This window comes from Simochromis diagramma, unplaced genomic scaffold (genome assembly GCF_900408965.1).
Source record: "Simochromis diagramma unplaced genomic scaffold, fSimDia1.1 OVJJ01000299.1, whole genome shotgun sequence".
Classification (NCBI taxonomy): domain Eukaryota; kingdom Metazoa; phylum Chordata; class Actinopteri; order Cichliformes; family Cichlidae; genus Simochromis; species Simochromis diagramma.
Genome location: NW_024386795.1, coordinates 371,967 through 387,654, shown reverse-complemented (window position 1 = coordinate 387,654; position 15,688 = coordinate 371,967). Strand labels below are relative to the sequence as shown.

General features: G+C 41.8%; 1 long non-coding RNA gene across 1 annotated transcript; it reads left to right on the top strand.

Moving 5' to 3' along the window:
* The first annotated feature begins 228 nt into the window (after positions 1-228).
* LOC120729283 lies at positions 229-15,518 on the top strand. Its single transcript, XR_005694879.1, has 3 exons — positions 229-239; positions 4,913-4,922; positions 15,208-15,518. It is a non-coding gene; the product is annotated as an uncharacterized LOC120729283 (long non-coding RNA).
* The last annotated feature ends 170 nt before the right edge of the window (positions 15,519-15,688 follow it).

Genomic DNA, 15,688 nt, shown 5'->3' with positions numbered 1-15,688 from the left:
AGAGGTCCATCAACATCTAGGAACTGAGAAGACAAGTTATTGGACTTTTATAAGAGGAATGTTGTCCTATTCCCATCCGACATTCTGGCTACTCAATAGACCTGGATCTTGCACAGCTATCGGTAGTCAGTTTTGAAGATTAACAATGGCTAACACTGAGCAGTGCTGATTTTCTAACGCTGGAATATTTCTAACATTTTGAGTTATTTTCCAGTGTTAGAAAATCAGCACTGCTCAGTGTTAGCCATTGTTAATCTTCAAAACTGACTAGGTTACTTTTAAACATATAACACTGTCAAAAGTGTTAATTTAACACTCAACAGTGTTGTATTTAACACTCAGAGGTGTGGACCCATATAGACACTCTCTAGTGTTAATTTAACACTGGAGATTTTGCTGTGATACTATGTTTTTTGGGGGGAAATAGCAATAAAGTTCAAATTTTTTCAGCAGTTGAATGACAAAACCTTTTTTTTTTTTTAAATCATTGCAGGTCAGTGCCAGTAACAAAAATAATACAGTGGGGCAAAAAAGTATTTAGTCAGCCACCGATTGTGCAAGTTCCCCCACTTAAAATGATGACAGAGGTCAGTAATTTGCACCAGAGGTACACTTCAACTGTGAGAGACAGAATGTGAAAAAAAAATCCATGAATTCACATGGTAGGATTTGTAAAGAATTTATTCGTAAATTAGGGTGGAAAATAAGTATTTGGTCACCTCAAACAAGGAAAATCTCTGGCTCTCACAGACCTGTAACGTCTTCTGTAAGAAGCTTTTCTGTCCCCCACTCGTTACCTGTATGAATGGCATCTGTTTGAACTCATCATCTGTATAAAAGACACCTGTCCACAGCCTCAAACAGTCAGACTCCAAACTCCGCCATGGCCAAGACTAAAGAGCTTTCGAAGGACACCAGGAAAAGTATTGTAGACCTGCACCAGACTGAGAAGAGTGAATCTACAATAGGCAAGCAGCTTGGTGTGAAAAAATCAACTGTGGGAGCAATCATCAGAAAATGGAAGACATACAAGACCACTGATAATCTCCCTCGATCTGGGGCTCCACGCAAGACCTCATCCCGTGGGGTCAAAATGATCATGAGAACGGTGAGCAAAGATCCCAGAACCACACAGGGGGACCTGGTGAATGACCTGCAGAGAGCTGGGACCAAAGTAACAAAGGTCACCATCAGTAACACACTACAACGGCAGGGAATCAAATCCCGCAGTGCCAGACGTGTTCCGCTGCTGAAGCCAGTGCATGTCCAGGCCCGTCTGAAGTTTGCCAGAGAGCACATGGATGATACAGCAGAGGATTGGGAGAATGTCATGTGGTCAGATGAAACCAAAGTAGAACTTTTTGGTATAAACTCAACTCGTCGTGTTTGGAGGAAGAAGAATACTGAGTTGCATCCCAAGAACACCATACCTACTGTGAAGCATGGGGGTGGAAACATCATGCTATGGGGCTGTTTTTCTGCCAAGGGGACAGGACGACTGATCCGTGTTAAGGACAGAATGAATGGGGCCATGTTTCGTGAGATTTTGAGCCAAAACCTCCTTCCATCAGTGAGAACTTTGAAGATGAAACGAGGCTGGGTCTTCCAACATGACAATGATCCAAAACACACCGCCCGGGCAACAAAGGAGTGGCTCCGTAAGAAGCATTTGAAAGTCCTGGAGTGGCCTAGCCAGTCTCCAGACCTCAACCCCATAGAAAATCTGTGGCGGGAGTTGAAAGTCCGTGTTGCTCGGCGACAGCCCCAAAACATCACTGCTCTCGAGACGATCTGCATGGAGGAATGGGCCAAAATACCAGCTACTGTGTGTGCAAACCTGGTAAAGACCTATAGTAAACGTTTGACCTCTGTTATTGCCAACAAAGGTTATGTTACAAAGTATTTAGTTGTATTTTTGTTATTGACCAAATACTTATTTTCCACCCTGATTTACGAATAAATTCTTTACAAATCCTACCATGTGGATTCATGGATTTTTTTTTCACATTCTGTCTCTCACAGTTGAAGTGTACCTCTGGTGCAAATTACTGACCTCTGTCATCATTTTAGGTGGGGGAACTTGCACAATCGGTGGCTGACTAAATACTTTTTTGCCCCACTGTAATTATTAATATTAATATTTTTGTATTATTCCTGTGAGTAATGACCCCAATAAAAGAAACTCCCACTTCGTTAGTCATGCCAAAAACGGCCTTTTATTGCTTGTTTGTACAAAATATGTGTGTGTGTGTGTGTGTGTGTGTGTGTGTGTGTGTGTGTGTGTGTGTGTGTGTGTGTGTGCACGCACTCAGGGAAGTCAGGACACGCAAACCACAGCAGAGTGATCTTTGCAGACACTCTTTCCACAGCTGGAGCAAGTGGTTGCCGCTCTTCTTCTGTTTATACACAGTTCACACCTTTTCCTCATTTTGTTGATGGGCTGTGGGTCATACTCTGATTCTGATTCTGACTGCTGTATCTCAGCAACAATAGCAGCGACTGCTTTTGAGCGTGGGGCACAAGGCCGTCTTGCAATTTCTGGAGTCACCAGCATGTGGCCCAGCTCCTCCAGGAACACCCTTCGTTTGTGGGTCTTGGTGGACTCCCACTCAGGATTCACTGCTTTCCACAGGACAAAGGCATTGTATGCTGAGATGTCCAGAAGATTGTAGAACAGAGCCAGTGGCCAGCGACCGGTTTTCCTCCGACAACTGTAGGTGCCAACAACCTTGTCTAGGTTATCCACTCCACCTTTACACCTATTGTAATCAAGGATTACTGATGGCTTCTTCTTTTCCCCATCACTGACTTCTGGTTCCCTATGCTTTGTGCTCAAACGAAGCACATTCTTCCCTCGCTTGGGCATGTAGGAGACTGCCATTGTTGTTTTGGTGAAGGCAAAGAGAGATGAAAGAATCTTCCTCTGTCGCAGCTGAACAAGCTGGGGAGGGAGCTCTGGCTTGTTTCTCCTGATTGTGCCAACCAGAGCTAGTTTTCTTCTGAGCAGCTCCTCTGCCAAGCTGAATGAAGTAAAGAAGTTGCCACAAGTGACAGTGTGTCCTTGGAGCCCCTCTGTCAGTTGTAGCACAACTCTCATTCCCTGATTAACTTCCCGGGAACTTCCAGGTGATTTTCCTGTGTAAATTTCCATCTTCCAGGCATAGGAGGTTGCCACATCACAGGTCACCCAGATTTTAATGCCATATTTTGCAGGCTTGCTGGGCATATACTGCCGAAATCCACATCGACCTTTGAATCCAACCAGCTGCTCATCGACACAGACGTCAACTCCTGGATTGAACAGCAGGGGGAGACGAGCAACCCACTTTTCCCACAGGACGCGAAATGCAGCAAGCTTATCGTTCCTGAAACGTCCCGGGTGGGTGAGCTTGTCATCAAAGCGGATGTTAGCGCTGATCTGGGCATAGCGGTAGTGGGGCATTGTAGCATGGAATATTGCCCGTCCGGTCTTGTCAGCCCACAAACCACGCGATGCTTCATGCCTTGAGCGGTAGACACCAGCGAGAATCAAAATCCCAATGTACGCTCTCATCTCCGCATCATCCACATCCCTCCAATCCTCACGCTTTCGCCTCCCATGCAGGTTTGTGTGGGTGCACAGCACCTGAATGATCTCTTCTGTCACAAACAGGTCAAATGCAGATCTCAGGGTGCTAATGCGGGCAACTGCATACAGGGTGGGCCCTGGAGTGATACCAGTGGGTACTGGATTGTAGCGCATGGTCTCCTCAGCAGTGGGAAACCACTCAATATTCCCAGAAGGAGACATCCACTCAGCCACCGGCACCCCGGCGTCTGCCGCTTCTCCTACCATCTCTGCCATTAGCCACTCTGCCTCGACTGCTGTCTCTGTATCATTCTCACTTGCTGAAGAGGAATCGGGCTCTGGATGGTAATCCTCATCACTGGTAGTGATGCTGTCATTCTCTGAGGAGACTGAAGAAGAAGCCTCTTCTTCAGATGCAGCGGATTCCTCGTCATACTCGCTTTCTGAGCGCATCACATAGTCAAGTGCTTGAAGCAGTGAATATGACCGTCTTGCCATCTTGCCAGAGCAAAAATGATCTTGAAGCTGCTGGGTTTATTTATAGCTTTACAAATGACTGCACCTGTATAAACCCCAGGACAGAATTACAAACAGTTCCAGTTTGTTGTTGTTTATGCTACAGCTACAGCTTTGAACTTTGCAGAGTGTCCTGTGAGTTCTTTCTCTGGTTTTTTTTTTGTTGGGAGAGTAGATATTTTGATGTGCATTTTTTTAATGACAAGAACAAAGTTAGAGGTGCTTTCATTATGACCATCAAAGTTAAAATTCCCCAGGAAGCTCAAAGCTCAATAGCTTGCATCAAGAGACATTCACATGAACTTGGACGTATGGCAACATAATTTATTTTTCTCTCTTGCAAATACAAAGTTGTGCTGCAATTTCACACTGGCACTTTTTTTTTTCATGCACAAACACAAACCTTTGTCTAACATCTTTAAGATCAAACCGGAATCAAAATTGTGTCTTTTTTTTTTGGTCCATTGGAGTGCAGTAAGCCATCAAACACCCCTATAAAAAACTCAGAATATTACATGAAATTGCTTGCTTGGCCAAAAATGGGTAAATGATGTAATTTGGTAAAAAACATTAAAAACTACAATTTTCATGTGTTGAGTTTAGAATGAAAGCAATTTTACCTAAATCGCATGATATAGTACTGTCAGTAACAAGGAATCAAAAAAGGTGGTTATAATGGGTTTCAATTGGCCACAAATGGCCACGATAGAACCAAGAGGAACAATTTAGTGTATAGTGAATATTATTGACATTATTAAGGAGCTGATGTTGAAAATTAAAAAATCTGAAAGAAATACACACCTTTAGGAAGTTTCATTCGATTAACAGAACAAAAATGGTTGAAAAGCAAAAAGCAAAGTGGCCACAAATGGCCAGGATAGGACTCATAGAGCTAGCTGAGGAAAGGAAGTTCTCGTCCAAGATTTTTAAATATTCTAATTTTTAAACAGTTCAGCCAACAACTTTATGGAGTTTTATTTATTTTATTCAGCTTATTTAGCTGAATTATCAATAACTGCTAAAACATGCTAGGTGCACTTCTCAAAGTAAAGCCCAATAGCTCAAACCACGAATGATTGTGCATATAAATCACAAATTTTAAACCTTTATTCTTTAAAAAGGAATAGTAATTGTCGTTTTTGTCAATTTTTTTGCAGTTGGGTGTGCCCTGTCATCTTGTCATTGAATTCAATTTCAATTCAATTCAATTCAATTTTATTTATATAGTGCCAAATTACAACAAAAGTCGCCTCAAGGCGCTTCATAGATACAGAGAAAAACCCAACAATCATATGACCCCCTATGAGCAAACACTTTGGCGACAGTGGGAAGGAAAAACTCCCTTTTAACAGGAAGAAACCTCCGGCAGAACCAGGCTCAGGAAGGGACGGCCATCTGCTGCGACCGGTTGGGGTGAGAGAAGGAAGACAGGATAAAAGACATGCTGTGGAAGAGAGACAGAGGTTAATAACAGATATGATTCAATGCAGAGAGGTCTATTAACACATAGTGAGTGAGAAAGGTGGCTGGAAAGGAAAAACTCAATGCATCATGGGAATCCCCCGGCAGCCTATGTCTATTGCAGCATAACTAAGGGAGGATTCAGGGTCACCTGGTCCAGCCCTAACTATATGCTTTAGCAAAAAGGAAAGTTTTAAGCCTAATCTTAAAAGTAGAGATAGTGTCAGTCTCCCGAATCCAAACTGGAAGCTGGTTCCACAGAAGAGGGGCCTGAAAACTGAAGGCTCTGCCTCCCATTCTACTTTTAAATACTCTAGGAACAACAAGTAGGCCTGCAGTGTGAGAGTGAAGTGCTCTAATAGGGTGATATGGTACTACAAGGTCATTAAGATATGATGGGACCTGATTATTTAAGACCTTGTATGTGAGGAGCAGGATTTTGAATTCAATTCTGGATTTAACAGGAAGCCAATGAAGGGAAGCCAAAACAGGAGAAATCTGCTCTCTCTTTCTAGTCCCTGTCAGCACTCTTGCTGCAGCATTTTGGATTAGCTGAAGGCTTTTCAGTGAGTTTTTTGGACATCCTGATAATAATGAATTACAGTAGTCCAGCCTGGAAGTAATAAATGCATGAGCTAGTTTTTCAGCGTCACTCTGAGACGCTGAAAAACTGCGCAACATCTCTAATTTTAGAGATGTTGCGCAAATGGAAGAAAGCAGTCTTACATATTTGTTTAATATGTGCATTGAAGGACATATCCTGGTCAAAAATGACTCCAAGGTTCCTCACAGTAGAATAGAATAGAATAGAATTTAACTTTATTGTCATTGCACATGCACAGGTACAGGGCAACGAAATGCAGTTTGCATCCATCCAGAAGTGCTTTAGTGATATAGATATATTACAATAAATATAGATATGTAAATATATTACAGAAATGGGTCTATTATGGAATGTTATAATGTACATGGTATGAAGTATGTTGTGAATATTCTATAACTATAGGTATGTGTGTTACTGGAGGCCAAGGTAATGCCATCCAGAGTAAGAATCTGGTTAGATACCATATTTCTAAGCTTTTCAGGGCCGAGTACAATAATCTCAGTTTTATCTGAATTAAGAAGCAAAAAGTTAGCGGCCATCCAAGTCTTTATGTCTTTAAGACTGTGATGGACCGAGTTGAAAAACAGGAGGAGCCCAGGAATTATTAGAAAAATATAGTTTCCATTTATTTAACCCCCAAAAATTATATTTACAAGACTAATAAATGTTGAGCTCATAAAAGAGGTCAAAGAAACAAAACTGAACTCAGGCAAAGACTGCAAACTTAACAAACCAAATGACTGCTCAAACATACATAATTGACCTAAAACATGAAATGACATATATATAATGGCTGATCAGACCATTGTGACACATGAGGGGTAACAAACAAAACACAATCATAAATCACAAAGGATGCAGTACAATCTAGTTTGTTAATAAACTAAACACTAAAGAAGAAAATCAAAAAAACCATTAAACCCTAAACTCAAATATTTAATTAAATACAAATACTTTGTTTTTAAAGTAAAGAAAACACACATTCCCCCCTTCAGCAGGAAGTGGTGGTGTGGTCCAATTATCTTCCTTCATATTTAATGGTTTCAAACCCTGGCTACCATCTTTTGTCCGGCAACTCCCAGGGATGATAGCAGGTAAGAAATAAAAAGACAAAGGTTAGTCAGAAAGCAAAGAAATGAAGTAGTATGAATACATAAGTAAACTAAATGTGCGCGCTTACAAATAGAACAAATGTATCCAAACCAATCAATAAAGTTATCGGAAACTAAAATGTATTACTATGTTCAAATGAAGAATGAAAATACAAAAGTTACCGACTTTAGAGTGTGGCCACGGGTTTGGCCATCACAAAGACATTCCTGCAGTTTAACTAATTGGTGTGTGTTATCTGGCTTCATGGACAGATAGAGCTGGGTGTCATCTGCATAGCAGTGAAAATGTATGCTATGTCTTCTAATGATGCTGCCTAAGGGAAGCATGTATAATGTAAACAGAATTGGTCCTAGCACTGAACCCTGTGGAACTCCATAATTAACCTCAGTGTGTGAAGAGGACTCTCCATTTACATGCACAAATTGGAGTCTATTAGATAGATATGATACAAACCACTGCAGTGCAGTACCTGTAATACCTACAGCATGTTCTAATCGCTCTAATAGGATATTATGGTCAACAGTATCGAATGCTGCACTAAGGTCTAGCAGGACAAGCACAGAGATGAGTTCACTGTCAGAGGCCATAAGAAGATCATTTGTAACCTTCACTAAAGCTGTTTCTGTGCTGTGATGAGCTCTGAAACCTGACTGAAACTCTTCAAATAAACCATTCCTCTGCAGATGATCTGTTAGCTGTTTGACAACTACTCTTTCAAGGATTTTTGATATGAAAGTCTTTTAAGCATTCTATGAGAAAGGGGATTTTTTCATTGTAGTAATTTGACCACTGGGACAAACTGACTCTCACCTTGAATTAAAGCTCTTAAAGATACTGGCTGCTTCTACCCCCTAGGTAGGGGGGACAGGCCTGCCTTTCCTGGGTGGTAAATGGCTGTGGGTGAACGGGGCAGATATGATGTACTCTGACCTGCCGGTCTGCCCCACCATGGTAAACCACTGTGGAACTTTATCCAAGCATGGCACAGGCAGTATGGAAACCAGAGACTGTACAGAGAGAAGAAACTTTCTCTGTTATTGGATGTAACCTTAATGACATCACTATCATCATTGGTGTCCAGGCCATCACTGCCTTGTAGCTCCCATCCACCACCTCTGTTTATAATCACATCCCAGAAGGGTTTTTTTTCTTTAGGCACTAGATATAAACTATGTTATAATCTGAAAAATTATCTTTCACAGAAGTTAATTATCAAAAAAGTCTCCTCTATTTATTTTTTTTCATCATTTTCATTAGCATATCTGCTTCATACATGTTGTAGAAAACTTTGCAATCCCTCTGCTTCACTGTAAATCATGTCATTTACTGTATGTAACTGAAACACTTGAAATAAAAAAAACCCACTATAAAGCACTAATACTAACACATCAGCTTGATGCGTTTGCATCAGTGTTGATACACTGACATTCGCAAAGCATTAGTGATCTGAGGAAATGCTGTCTGGATTTCACGAGTGTAAAATGACATCGTTAGTTCTAATTTTGGAAACATTTAATATTCTTAAAACAAGCTAAAAGAGATCTGTGTTTAAACTGGATGAAGTTTGTTGGATTTTATGAGTAGATTTTTAACAGCTAATCAAATGCCATTTTTTCATGAAGCCAACTGCTTTTCATTCATGTTTTACAGGTGTGACATGATGACTGTGACTTATCAATGTATCTTAATGATATTAAGTGTGAAAATGACAATAGGGCTTTGGAGTTGATGTCATGCCACAATGCATTGTGGGAGCACGGCACCATTTTAGCAGGCCACGAATCAAAACAAACACCCTGTGTTGGAAGGAAGATTGCTACGAACCACACTTAAAAGCAGTTCAACGGGAAAAGGACGTTATAGAGACAGACTGCGTCCAGATCATAGCTGGACTGGCCATCGGGCATACCGGGCATTTGCCCGGTGGGCCGATGTGATTTTTCGTTGTTATGGGCCAATCTTTTTTTGTTTTCTGTTTTTCCGTAATGGTATAAACACTGGAAGTTGGTGGATTGGCCAGATGCTGGGAGATGTGTAAAAATAACTCAGTTGTTTGGTGGTGGCTATCGCGGAGCTTCCACAGATTCAGTAACATTAGCAAGTGATGGAGGCCAGCAGGGGAGGCAGGAGGAGGAGAGACTCGAGGCGGCTGCTGGTCCGAGCGTCAGGTGAACTGAACTTCAGGTAAGAAGTTATGACCTGCAGTCTATCTGGGTCAGATATAAACCAAGTTTAGGTGTAATTTATTTTCGTTATGCTGACTTTTTACAGTAAGTTACAATAACTCGTACTAGCTAGCATGATGGAGTTTCTATACAGCTGGGTGGGTGCTATGATGTTACTGATAGTGAACTTTATTTAATTCATAAAGTTGCCAACCGTCCCGGAATCGTCTCGTATTCAGAGAAAATATTATGCGTTTCGTATTGAGGTGAAAAGGAACACAGTTTGTCCGGTATTTCAGCTACAATGAAAAATACACAAAGCTGGAGTTATTCTGTGTCTTTATGCTGCACAGCTGTTTCTTCTTCTCTCATTCTCTCCCCCCGGTTGTTATTTCAATCATGAAACTGATCAATGATCAGCTGATCGCTTTTCTCTCTTGTTTGTTTATCGCCAATCCAATCCATCCAATGCACCAAGGATTGGGTACAAGATTTGGCTATTTTTAAGCCTCCACATTGTGAATTCGCCGTCATTCAAAGTCAGCTTCAGTACTGCCAGTAAAATGCATTTGATTTCTCTCCGAACATTCAGATTAGTGCAAGCATAAATTCATTCATGTGGGGAAATTACAGTGAGAACATGTGGAGGCTCCGTTAGATGGATAACATAGTGAGTTCGGTGCATTGATGTGACATTGTCCTGAAGCATTTAGTTACTCTCTATGGTTAAAGAAATTGCACTAATGAATTCATTTTTAATATGAATAATCCTAATTATACATATTGCTTCCATGTTTATGTCCTGTGTCACTAAAAATACATTTTATTTTAGTTTTATACATTGATTAATGACCTGCAGAATCTCCTTATCATATTAAGTGATTCATAATTGTCACTTAAAGTCAAACTTTATGCTTTCTCCCTCTTGAAAGTGATTACATCCTTGCATTACATACTTTAGGTTAATTTTTTGCTGGTAGATTGTAAAAACAAAATAATAATAATGGATTGGATTTATATAGCGCTTTTCATGGCACCCAAAGCACTTTACAATGCCACTATTCATTCACTCTCGCATTCACACACTGGTGGAGGCAGCTACAGTTGTAGCCACAGCTGCCCTGGGGCAGACTGACAGAAGCGAGGCTGCCATATCGCGCCATCGGCCCCTCCGGCCATCACCAGTAGGCGGTAGGGTAAAGTGTCTTGTCCAAGGACACAACGACCAGGACAGAGAGCCCGGGGATCGAACCGGTGACCTTCCGGTTACAGATACCAACCCAAAAAAACAGGCAGATTTAGAATATAACATGCAGCATTCTATAGATGGATACATAAAAAGATTTTTTAAAAATTACGTTTGTGCTAACTTTCTAAACACTTTGTTACATTTATGATAAATGGATTTGAAAGTAGATAAAACACATTTGTGTCAGCCTTCCCTCATTAAAATTTTTGTCTTTAAATTAACTGTGTGTGTTTCAGGTACTGCACTCTCAAAGACTGAACGAACCAGCATTGCAGCCATGGGTCATTGTGAGCATCACAGAGAAGGTTGAAGCAGCCCACTGCACCCTCCAAAAAGGCTCTCAATCAAAACATAAACAGACCATCTGTAGTAGTGACAGGTAAAAGAAGGCGTCCTCAGAAAAGAAAAATTCCAACTGCTACTGCAGAGGAGTTGTCCGGGTTGCGGGGGCAGCAGCCTAAGCAAAGAGGCCCAGACCTCCCTCTCCCCAGCCACCTCCTCCAGCTTATCCGGGGGAACACCAAGGCGTTCCCAGGCCAGCTGAGAGATATAATCTCTCCAGCGTGTCCTGGGTCTGCCCCGGGGCCTCCTCCCGGTGGAGAGGAGTTGTCTGAACTAAAAGAGTTCTGAAAATATTTCTCCAAGCATAGTTCTTTTCTGAATAACCCATAATGTTGTATTTAGGGGGTCTACATTTATGCATGAAGGTGAATTTACTGAATGATACTGATACTGCATTTACTGAATGATAACACAGTTTAACAGGCTTAAAATTGTATTTTTGTACCAACAAGGTGACTTCCAAAGAGCTTTTGGTTGAAAACTTGGCATTTCTTAAGAGTTGGGAGTTCGCCTTGTAATTGGAAGGTTGCCGGTTCAAGCCCTGGCTTGGACAGTCTCGGTCGTTGTGTCCTTGGGCAAGACACTTCACCCGTTGCCTACTGGTGGTGGTCAGAGGGCCCGGTGGCGCCAGTGTCCGGCAGCCTCACCTCTGTCAGTGCGCCCCAGGGTGGCTGTGGCTACAATGTAGCTTGCCATCACCAGTGTGTGAATGTGTGTGTGAATGGGTGGATGACTGGATATGTAAAGTGCTTTGGGGTCCTTATTCGCATGATAAGGTGGGGCCAGGTTTCACAATGAACATACCCGAAACTCTGGCTGATTGGGACCCAATGCATGTAACAGTGAGAAACGCACTGTCTTGGCGAAAGAAAGCGTTTTTGTACAACTTCATATAAATAGCTGTAACTTTTGATAGAAGACTCGGATACACATGTTTATGGCTTTATCTTATAGAACTTAAGGTCCCCGTGCTGGGGACGTAGCACGCCCAGTTTCACACCTTGGCTCAGGCGATTAGAGGATCATCAGGGGGTCCTTTTGTCCCTCTGTGGGGGGTTTGTGTTTACGCCGTGGTGCAGCGTCACTGACAGTTGTTGTTTTGTAGAGAGAGTGCTGTATCATGAGTGACTTCTGTTGTGCTGTTGTTGAACCTTGAGGCACATTGTAGCACCAGCAAGTGTTTTAATAAAGAGCGCCCCCTACCGGCTTGGGTTTAAATAACAAGCTCAATCTCTCTCTGTGAGCTTCATTGTTAAGATTTCTCTGAATGCCACAATATAAAACATTGCATGGACACGCTGTGCTAATTATATATTTTGAAAAAGAAATGTAGAGGAAGGAATTGCAATTAATATAAATAACATGACGCTAAGTATTGGCCAATGAATGTGAACTAACAACAAGGTTGCGGGTATGGCTGCGACCATAGGAAAAAACCCTAATATGAAGGTATTTTACTGTGCATTTGACAGTAATGTTCTGTTCTTGTAGAATATCATTAAAGTTACGTAAATAGACTTTGACTTCACATTTTGAATGTAAATTAACGTTAAATCACTGTAATGTAATACAACATAATTGTCATGATTATTAAATGTATCTGTCTGTACATATGCATATTTAGATTGTTAAAATACATTCACAAATGTATCATGATTTCACAAATATCTGTCCGTTATTTGAAAGATTGAACTGTTGAATTCAAATGTAATGCTATGGAAAAGTATATAACATGATCCCTATAAGCTTGTGTTACATCACATAAGTATTATTATCATTGCTAGTTAGGGCGATCGTGGCTCAAGAGTTGGCAGTTCGCCTTGTGATCAGAAGATTGCCGGTTTGCGCCCCGGCTCGGACACTCTCCGTCATTGTGTCCGTGGTCAAGACTCATCACCTACCGCCTACTAGTGATGGCCGATGGTGCGATATGGCAGCCTCGCCTCTGCCAGTCTGTCCCAGGGCATGCAATCAATTATTATTTAAACCAACTGTTAACTGTATATTTCTGTACATTTACGTATTATGATTCATATTTCCACATTCTGTGACCTTGTTTATAGGTAATTTCATTGTTTGATCACGTAAAAATGTTTCTAATTTGTGAGCAGGTATAGCTCAGTAGGTAGAGTGGTGGCCCCATGATCGGAAGGTCGAAGGTTCGATTCTCCTGAACAGCTACCCTGAGGTACCCCTGAGCTAGGTACCGTCCTTACACACTGCTCCCCGGGCGCCCAATGGCTGCCCACTGCTTCACCGAGTGAATGGGTTAAATGCAGAGAGGAATTTCCCCACGGGGATCAATAAAGTACACTTTCTTTCTTTTCTAATTTAATTTCTAAAAGCACTTGAAAAAGGCAGAATCCCATGTCAAATTAGCGGAACAAACTCTATTTTCATTACTGAAAATAACTGTATTTTTATGGGACAGTTATTTTCCGTTATTTTACGGTCGTATTTTGGCGCCCCAGCTGCCGGAATATTACCGTTTTTTAAGATGTTTTTTTTTTCCTATTTATAGATGATTTCATTGTTTAATCACATTAAAATGTTCCTGATTTAATGTTTAGCGGCACTCAAATTAGCGCAACTAATTGTATTTTCATTACCGTATTTTTATGGGGAGTTATTTTCTGTTATTTCACGGTCGTATTTTGGCACCCCAGCTGCCGGAATATTACCGTTGTTTTAGGATGTTTTTTTTAACAGTGTAACTTATTGCAGTTACAGCGCAGATGTAACATCTATGTTTGTTGGGAGCAGTTCTGATTGTACAGTCTGACAGCTGCAGGAAGGAAGGACCTGCGTAATTATATAATTATGCAGATTCTCACGACCATTGGTCAACAACCACTGATCAAGGCCCACTGATCAAAGATCACTGATCAATGGCCATGACTACCATTCATAGAGAGTTGGGGGATGGCTGCAATCACAGCATTGTAAGATGGTGAAGATGTACCCTTAGGTCCCCTCCTCGATTCAGAGATGGTCTTTCCCTTTTCACGTAAATGGCTTCCTTGACTCCGCAATCAAAGCAGCGTTCCTCCCTTTCCAGGATGTGTACATCCTCATCATTGAAAGAGTGCCCACTGGCCTGTAGGTGTAAATAGACTGCAGAGTCCTGGCCTGACGAGGTAGCTCTTCTGTGTTGTGCCATCTGCTTCGCCAAAGGTTGTTTGGTTTCCCCGATGTATAAATCCTGGCAATCCTCCTGGCACTTAACAGCTTACAATACGTTACTCTGTTTTACTCATGGCCATTGATCAGTGGTCTTTGATCAGTGGTCATTTCTCCCACTTTTGGAGATTTACTTACCTGGATGATTGAGAATGCATCAAGACGTTTTAACCCACTTTGGCAAGGACTGCCTAATTCTTGTACGTCAGTATGAGCAAACAGCATGTAAGATGGCGGATTACAGGAACCACCTGAGATTCAGCCTCAGATGCAGACAAAACAGGATTGAGCCTAAAAGTCTGCAAATGAGCTCTTCAGTTAAAGGCTTCCGGGCAACAAAAATCCTCCAGAAGGCACAGTACCAGCTGCTTAATGAATGGGTTAGGCAAACTAATTTTACCATCAACATGTAAAAATTTCAAGAAAAGCGGATCCGACAGAGACTTACCATGCTTCTACATGAGAATGGGTGTTTGACTTCACTGAGAAGGCTCATCTAGCACAGCACAAGAAGTCTAAGACCAGACAACAAAGGAAGTTTGACTTACTTGTTGTACATCGGAAACCACAGCAAAATACGGACAGTATCCTAAGCAGCCAGAAGAGAGAAGAATGCGACACCGAGGATGTGGACAAGTGGGTGAAGAAATTGTCTGACAGACAACTCACCCAAACAGAGAAAAACATCCTTGCTAAAGGGTTGAATTTTGCTGTCACGCTGAGACAAATCCTGCTAGTGGAACTGATCACAGCCACAGAAACAGCAATTTGTAACAACAATATTGCAGGAGTGGAAGCAGAGCAACTACGGACGAAGGTTTTGGCCTGTCTCAGCAATGCAAAGCCCCCAGCATCCAACATCACCATGGAGGAGAGGAAGGCACTCACATCACTTAGTAATGACAACATTATCATCCTTCCGGCAGACAAGGGTAGGTGCACAGTTTTGCTAAACGAGAAAGACTATCGTGAGAAAATGTTGTCACTCAGTGATGAAAGTACTTATGAGCCCCTGAAACAAGACCCAGGAAGTGTTTACAGGAAGAGGGTGATAGACTGTCTGAAGCTGTTAGAACAAGACAATGTTATTGACCGGACCTCATACCACAGGCTATACCCAGGGAACTCTACACCAAGTCTGTATGGTTCACCAAAGATACATAAACAGGGTGCACCTTTAAGACCAATTGTCTGTATGATCAACTCGGTCATCTATAACATCTCCAAGTTTCTGGCTTCGATCCTCAACCCGCTGATAGGCAGCTCTGAACACCACATCCAGAACACCTTGGATTTTGTTGAGAAGGTGAGAGATGTCATTATGGACGCAGATGAAACCATGGTCTCATACGATGTTATATCTCTCTTCACTTGCATCCCAGTCACGGAAGCGTTGGAGGTAGTTCGTAAGAGATTACAGGATGACCCCAACCTCAGCAACAGGACCACTCTCAGCATTGACCAAGTGTGTTTGCTTTTGGAACTGTGTC